This window comes from Carassius auratus, unplaced genomic scaffold, assembly GCF_003368295.1.
Source record: "Carassius auratus strain Wakin unplaced genomic scaffold, ASM336829v1 scaf_tig00002013, whole genome shotgun sequence".
Taxonomy (NCBI): Eukaryota; Metazoa; Chordata; class Actinopteri; order Cypriniformes; family Cyprinidae; genus Carassius; species Carassius auratus.
In genome coordinates, this window is record NW_020523420.1 from 293,978 (window position 1) to 302,258 (window position 8,281).

Here is an 8,281-nt window from a genome sequence, read left to right on the forward strand (position 1 = left end):
ATTCTCCATGTTTGTTGGTCCAGAAACCAGACACCACTTTCCGTTTTTGTACGGATTATCGTAAGGTTAACAGTGTTACGAAGGCAGATTCTTTTCCTTTACCCCGAATTGAAGACTGTGTTGATCGAATCGGTTCTGCTAGGTATGTTACCAAATTAGATCTGCTCAAGGGATATTGGCAAGTCCCTTTGACTGCTCGGGCTAGTGAAATATCTGCGTTTGTCACTCCTGACAACTTTCTGCAATATACTGTGATGGCGTTCGGTATGCGGAATGCCCCAGCGACTTTCCAGCGGCTGATGCAGAAAGTTTTGTCAGGAGTGCCAAATTGCGAAGCATATCTAGATGACCTAGTAATTTATTCAAACAGCTGGGAGGAACATGTGAACCAATTGGACCTAGTGTTCAATCGTCTCGCCAAAGCTTCTTTAACTTTGAATCTGTCAAAGTGCGAATTTGCAAAGGCAGTGATTACATACCTGGGTAAAATGGTAGGTTAGGGGCACGTGAAGCCTGTGGTGGCCAAAGTGAGTGCAATTCGTGATTTTCCTACTCCTGTAAATAAAAGAGAACTTAGGAGGTTTTTGGGAATGGCCGGATACTACCGTGGATTTTGTTACAATTTCGCAACGGTGGTGTCCTCTCTGACCGATCTTCTTAGCACTTCAAGGAGGTTTGAATGGAGTGAAAGGTGTGAATATGCTTTCAATGCAGTAAAGGATTTATTGTGTAATGCCCCAGTTCTGGTGGAGTGTTGATACAAGAGGATGACTCCGGTATTGAACATCCTGTGTGTTACTTCTCGAAGAAATTTTCCAAGTGTCAGTACAATTACAGCACTATTGAGAAGGAGGCGCTGGCCTTGGTCATGGGATTGCGACACTTCGAAGTGTATTTGGGAGGTCACTGCAGCCCGATTAAGGTGTACACTGATCATAATCCATTAGTGTTTTTGACACAAATGTCTAACAGTAACCAGCGGTTGATGCGGTGGTCACTTGTTTTGCAGGAGTACAACCTTGAAATTAAACATCGGAAGGGTTCGGACAATGTAGTGGCTGATGCGCTGTCCCGAGTGCAGGGAGCTGATGATTGACTTGGGGATGTGAAATTGTTTTTGCATTCTTGTCAGATGCAAAAATTTATTGATGGGGGTGCTACGTCAGTGGATGTAAACGGGATTTCATAGGGGTGAACGTGTATTTGGGTTGTGCTTTGCTCTCCTTGCTCTGTTCTCTTTCCTTATTACCACAGGTTCTCAAACCAGCTGTACTCAATCTATGGCTGACTGACGTGATTGGAGGGTGAAGGGGAGGAGCCAGGATATAAACCGGAGTGGATCTGTTGAGAGCAGAGAGAGAGAGACTTTGGTGGCCAGGATCGATTCCTCCTCCTGTCAGCTCAGATCACATTTTTGATTTGTATGCTTATACAGTTGTTGATTTGTTCTGGAGTAAGTGAGCTCAGGACGTGTTGTAAGTGTTCTTAAGTTGAATAGAGAACTGAATCTGTATTGTTTAATTCCTTTCTTATTTCATGTCAAGTCTGTTATTTCTTACTTATCCTGATTTGGGGAATGTAGGGGGAGGGTGCCATTTTTGTTTGTATTCTTCCTTTTCTCCTGTTTATGGTGAGCTAGGGAGAGAGGGAAGATTGATGTTCTTTATTTTTCCGGGATTATCTTGTTCTAGGTAACTTAAGGTTTTTGGGCTAGTTAGTTTAAGTTTTGTTTGTTATTTTGGCCGAGCTCTCCCCCGAAGTTATTATTTATTAAACTGTTTGGTTGTTATCTTGTTTGTGATTTTGTTATTCTTTATATCTTTCAAACTATAAAGATATTATTTGGATTTGTTGTTGTGTGATCTCTGGGACAGGAGGTTGGGTTATCCTGGAACTCTCTCCAAGGGTTAATATTATTTAATTTAAGTAGTAGTCTCTTTTTTTTTTTCATTTTGTTACTAACTCCCCAACCCTAGATGGGTGGTTATGTAACAGAGTGGAAAGGTAAAGGTTGTGTGTTCAGGAGACTCTCTCCGGCGTCCGAAGGGAGCACAAGCATCGAATGGGTAAGCCTCGCTGACCATAGAAAATGAAAAGGTAAGGTTGTCTCTAACCGGGAGGCTCTTGCCGACGTGCGAAGGGAGCACACGCATCGAACGGATAAACCTCTCTGGATGTGGGACAGAAAAGGTAACATTAGGTGGCCAGGAGGCTCTCGCCAGCATCCAACAGGGACTTCCTGTTCCCGGAAACAACTAGGTGAGCCCCGCAGGCTGTAGGATGGAAAAGGTACGTTTGTGTGGTCGTGAGGCTCTTGTCTATGTCTTATGGCAGTTTGCTACTCACGACATGAGACGGGTAAGCCTTGACGACCGTAGGAAGGAAGGAGGGTTTATTTGTGTGTTTGGTACTTGCGGCATCGGACGGCTTGCTTATTGGGTTTTGCGACCTATACTACATGGAATGGTAGTGGTTGTCTGGCCAGGAGGCTCTCGTCAGCATCTGATGGGAGCACTCACATCGAACGGGTAAGCCTCGCTGGCCAAGGATGGAAAAGGTCATGTTGCCTAGCCGGCAGGCTCTGATCAACGTCCAATAGGAGCTTAGCTCCAGGAATCGAACGGGTAAACCTCTCTGGCTGAAGAACGGAAAAGGTTGTCTAGCCGGTAGACTCTTACCTTCATCCGACAGGAGCTTAGCTCCCGGAATCGAATGGTTAAGCCTCGCTGGCCAAAAGACGGAAAAGGTAAGGTTGTCTAGCCGGGAGGCTCTCACCTATATCCAATGGGAGCCCAGACTCCATGCATTGGATGGGTAAACCTCTCTGTACGTAAGACAGAATGGCAAAAAAAGGGTAGCCGGGGGCTTTCTCCTATGTCCGAAGGGAGTGTGACCTCCTGGCAACAAACGGGTAAGCCTTGCTGGCCGCAGAATGGAAAAGGTGAGGTTGTCTTGTCGAGAAGCTCTCGTCAGCATCCGATGGGAGCTCGAGCTCCTGGCATGGAAGAGAGAAGCCATGCCGGCCATCAGTCTCATGCTTCACTCATGTTATGAGTGTTGCATAGTTTGCCCACCAGAGGGCGGTCTGCAGCTCCAGAGTTGCAACAGCGCCAGAAATCCACAAAGAAGAATGCAATCAGCCAAGCCACCCAGGTGAGTCTGTCGTTCGTCATGTAAAATGATTGTAGATTTAGTTCATACACTGTATATAAAAACGGTGTGGTAGTTCTAGTTAACGGTCCTATCATTATCACTTCTAAATATTCTGTAACATCACTTACAGCCGCCAATGCATTGCTTTATTAGATTAGCCACAAAGCTAATACCATGTTTATCAGTGGAAGAGCGCGAACGTTAATAAGAGGTCGAACTATAACGTTAGCGTTTAACTTATTCTAATTCTATTGCGGTGTGTTTCCCACATAATGACCGCGTAATGGGCCTTTCACACAGGACGCGGTATGCACAGCAGCTTGCCGCTGGGTTCAGCATTGCCCTTCAGATACAACGCGATTTGCGCTGCGCTATGGCGTAGGCGGAGTTTTAAAAACTTTTAGCGGGAGCTCTTTCATAGTCTGTTGTTCCTCCTTTCGGTCAGCAGCAAACATGTATCTGTCCCGTTGTAAGAAGCGAGCGATAGCGCTAGTCCTGCTGATGAGAATTAAGAGAGAAGCAAGGAAGAAGAGGCTACCCTCAGGTCCAGGGAACAATTTGGTGAATTCAGGCTGGTTACGTTACTCCAGAGCCATGTAGAGCTCTATGATACTCTAACGCTAATATAGCTTCCTTTTTAGCAGGCCCCTAGAATGCTTGCTATTAACTTGGTTCTTGGAAGGTGGTTCTTCTCAATATTGACAGCGGTGTGTTCATGGCACTAACGTTAACCATTCAACTTCGAACTGATTCCATAATATTCCGGTAACAGTAGGCTAACTTTATGTTCGCCAGCGCATGACGATGTTTTGATTCAGACTGCACAAAGAGAAGAGGAGAAGATATACGGGTCCGTTGTGAATGTGTCTGTGAGAGCAAATATAGTGTAGTTACAGTAACTACAGTAGGTGCGTCAGAAATGATTAAACCAGAGGGGACATGTAAATAAATGTGAGCTGAACAAGCGCTTTTTTCTTTTCTTATTTTTTCTTACATATTGTTTCAAAGCAGCTTTACAGACATAACAGGAAAATGTTGAAATAATATTGTTAAATATAAGGAGGTTAATACCTATTGCTTGACAAATAAATATATATATATATATATATATATATATATATTTCTCATTTTTGCCTATGTAGGAGATCCCTGTTTATTATTATTATAATTCTAATGATGACATGAGTAATGATACATGGTGATATTATTAATACACATGCTTATTCTTTCTATGTCTCTCTTTCTGCCTACAGATGGCTGAAAAAGGTGAATGCTGTAGCAGCAAAGTGTGGGACTACTTCTGCAAATACTTTAACTTTAGTATTATAATTTATTTACAGAACACACACAGACTGTTAAAACCAGCTTCAACTGGAAGAAAGTAAAAGTGTTAAATGTTTAAAACCAGACTGTTTTTTGATCATTAAAAAATGTATACTTTTGATGTGCAATTGTTTAGTGATTGAGACCGTAATCTAAGGCTTTTTTTTTTTAACATAATCCCTTCTGGAAAATGGTTTATACAGCCCACATACATAGAACAGGCAGACATTTTGCTATTGAATGTTGTGTAAGTGCAGCTTATAGGAAATGGGTCTAATATCCAGTTTATTTTCAAAATCAAAATATCGGCTTATAAATCTGCTCTTTTCGAGTTAATATCGGCATCGGCCCCCAAAAATCCGTATCGGTCGGGCTCTGTTTTTAAATTTTTTTTATTTATTAATTAATTTATTTATTTATTAAATTTGCGACACCAGATGGGTAGTCTCTCCAGCCATCAGAGGGAAAATTGAGATTGTTTTATCTGTGAAGCACCCGTTGGTGTTCGGCAAAAGTGTAACTTGCGGTATTGGATGGGTACATCTTGCCATCGGAGGGAAAGTTTGTTTTAGCTGCGATGTACTCGTTGGTGTTCGATAGGTAAGTGTCGCTGACTGAAATATTTATTTATTTTTTATTTTTTTATTTTATTTTATTTATTTTTTTATATATTTTTTATTTTAGTGAGAGCTCCTTTAAAATATGGCACGTATCGGATTACCTGTTAAAGTACGATGGAATACCTAATATCTGCAAACAATGTATGTCTATTTGTGGATGGAGACTTCTTCGCCGCCTACGGATGCTGCTGCGGCAATGGGGAGATACAGGAAAAGGTTCCTGCGAGAGCAGAAAATGCTGCGGCAGTGAGGAGGTATAGGAAAGGCTCCTGCGGGAGCAGACACTGCTGCGGCAGTGGGGAGATACAGGAAAGGCTCCTTCGGGATCAGAAACTGCTGTGGCAGTGAGGAGGTACGGGAAAGGCTCCTGCGAGAGCAGACACTGCTGCGACAGTGGGGAGATACGGGAAAGGCTCCTTCGGGAGCAGACACTGCTGCGGCCGTGGGGAGGTACAGGAAAGGCTACTTGCTTCAGCTGCTGTAGATGATGGCTGTGGGAAGAGTAAAAAGGGTTAGTAACATTTGATGGGGCAAGCTAAAAAAGAATGGGTAGCCTACTGTGTTACCAGCTAAGCAATTGGTTGCCTGATTTGACAATTCCTCAAGCCTTGTCCACATTATTATGTTCCTGTTGTAAAAGCATCTTTCCTCTCATTTGGCCTCCGGGCTCTTTAGACGGTCTCCAGAGCGGATACATTTGGAACGCTGTTTTCACGTTGTAGTATGGACTGTGGAAATAGAGGCTTTTGGAAGCAATGAGCATGTTTAGTCTTGTAAGACGTTGTATCGAAAGACATTGTTATAGCAGTAACGTTAACCCCTTACCAGTCACCCCCCATTTTTGGAATGGAGACAGGAATTACATACCCAAAATAAAAATGTTTCTGCTCATGATTCTTTCTGACTAGATACATGATCAACATTTGTTTTCCTGACATAAATTACTAAATAACTGTCACTGAAATGATGTTTTATCAAAATATTGGTCAAATATCAAAGCCAAAGTCTTTAGACTTTCGATTGATGCACGGTTTATCCAGATCAAGTAAGAGAGTGAAGTTTAATCCGCTGTGAAAGTGAAACGATAATAAACTGGGGCCGTTGGTGATGCTTGCAAGCAAATGGGTTAATAGCAGTTAAGTGCATTTTCACTTCCAAGTGGTTTCTAAAGATATTTACCTGTTTTTTCGTATTACGGTCCTTAAAGGCGACAGTAATTTTACTCACACTTGCTTTCCTGCGTCAAAACACAAGGGCAGATGCGTTTTGAGTGACCACGCCAGTGAATGGTGAAATAGGTCCCTGAATGATTTGGTCCTGCCAGAAAACTTGCATGGAAATTTTAATTTAAAATTAAATTAAACATTTAGCAGACGCTTTTATCCAGGACTTACAGGCTTTTATATATATATGGAAAAAATCATGTAACTTATGTCTGTATCATTTCAGTGAGGTTTAAACGTGCGCGGTAAGGCGAATGTAATGCCTTGGCTTCGTGGTTAAAAGTGGCATCATCATCCGACGGAACTACGTTTGTATCTGTTGTCCAAATCTATGCGCACTCCACATTCCAGATCAGCAGGTGGCGGTAATGCATATTTACGCTGGTTTGCCAAAACCACCATAAAACACTAGTAGAAGAAGACGGAACTGCGTCATGACCTTGTTTAATAAACTTTAGCCGCGAACCTGCTTTTAGATGCAACACTTTGGATGCCAACTGCCGTAAAATTCCGATGAAGAAGAAGAACAACCTGCTTTTAGCGTCTTCGCCTGAAAATGTATTGGTTAACGTCACGCGGTCTGCACCGCTAGAGGAAGCGGCCTCAAACTGCCACTCGGCCGGAATGCCGGGGTGAAAGGCTGAGCCACAGCGGGAAGTGAGAGAGGCTTGCTGCGGTGAGAACTGGGGTTCGGCCCCGGTTGGTTGGATTCCTTCTGCTGCAATCCAGCGCTTGAGGAGAGCTCGGTCTCGGGCGGCACTATCGTTGTGTCGAGGGAGGCAAGCTCAGAGTTTGCACGGTCTATTGGCCACGACGTGTGGCTTGGTGAGGAGAGCAGCTTAAGAGGATGACGCCTAATGCTGCTCAACGGCCGTGTTTGGCTGGGTAGAAATGATCTCGGGTCCGGCAAAAGCAGCAGATCTTATAAATCCCCGGTGTAGCTCTCTTCGTTGGTACGAAAATTGGGTCTGTGATAAGGTGACAGACGAAGCAAACCAGCATCCTGATAAACCATCAATGGATAGAGGTAAGTCAGTGATATTTATACTGTGGGATTGATTACTAGATTGTGGTCCATCTGTGTCGATCAGGCTAAGTATCTGACGTGCTCCTCCCGAATCTTGTTAATAAAAACGTCATTAATGTTCATCGTCTGGCTGACTACGTCTTGTATTACATTTTCTGAAATATCCTGTCTTCTGCGCACATACTGACAGTCACCACTTATAAGCTATTACTAAATATTGTAGAAACATAATTTTCTGTAAAGTTTCTTTGTAATGATTTGTATCATAAAAAGCGCTGAACAAATAAACTTGAATTGAATTGAACATTTTCAAGACAAGCAAATAGAGTTAAGCGGAATGATCTAAAACTTGCTCCAGGTGACTTTATCTGGTTACATTACCTCTTTTTATAGTCAAAAACAAGTTTGGACTTCCTGCTGCAGCTCAACTTTACAATTTTGATGAAACTGACACCACAGTAGAGGAAGACATTCTTCTAGAGCTGTTGGAGGCCAATCCAGAAATGTGCCTGACAGTACGTGACAGCATTTCAGATAAAGGTAGGAGTCATTAAGAAAACCTATGTTGATGGATAAGGCTCTTTGATGCAGCTGACATGTCAGTGGGCAAGGTTGGGTCAAGTTTGTTACTGATTACTAAAAATATATTCTGAATACTCTAGGGTTACTTAAAATGTTTATACTAAAATGGATAAAGCCACAGAAGGTTAAGTTAATCAAATTCTCTCTTTTTAAAGAGTTTTCTCCTTTAGATCATTCAACACCATCTTCACTTCACCCTCATGGATACCATATCACTTTCTTCAAGTGACAGTGACCTTCGAGAACTGGGTATTCCCACAGGCAGAAATAGATCCAGCAAAGAAGACACAAGCAGTTCAAAAACAAAGGCTTTGTTGTTAGAGGCAGCAAAGGAGATAATTGAGAGCTGAAAA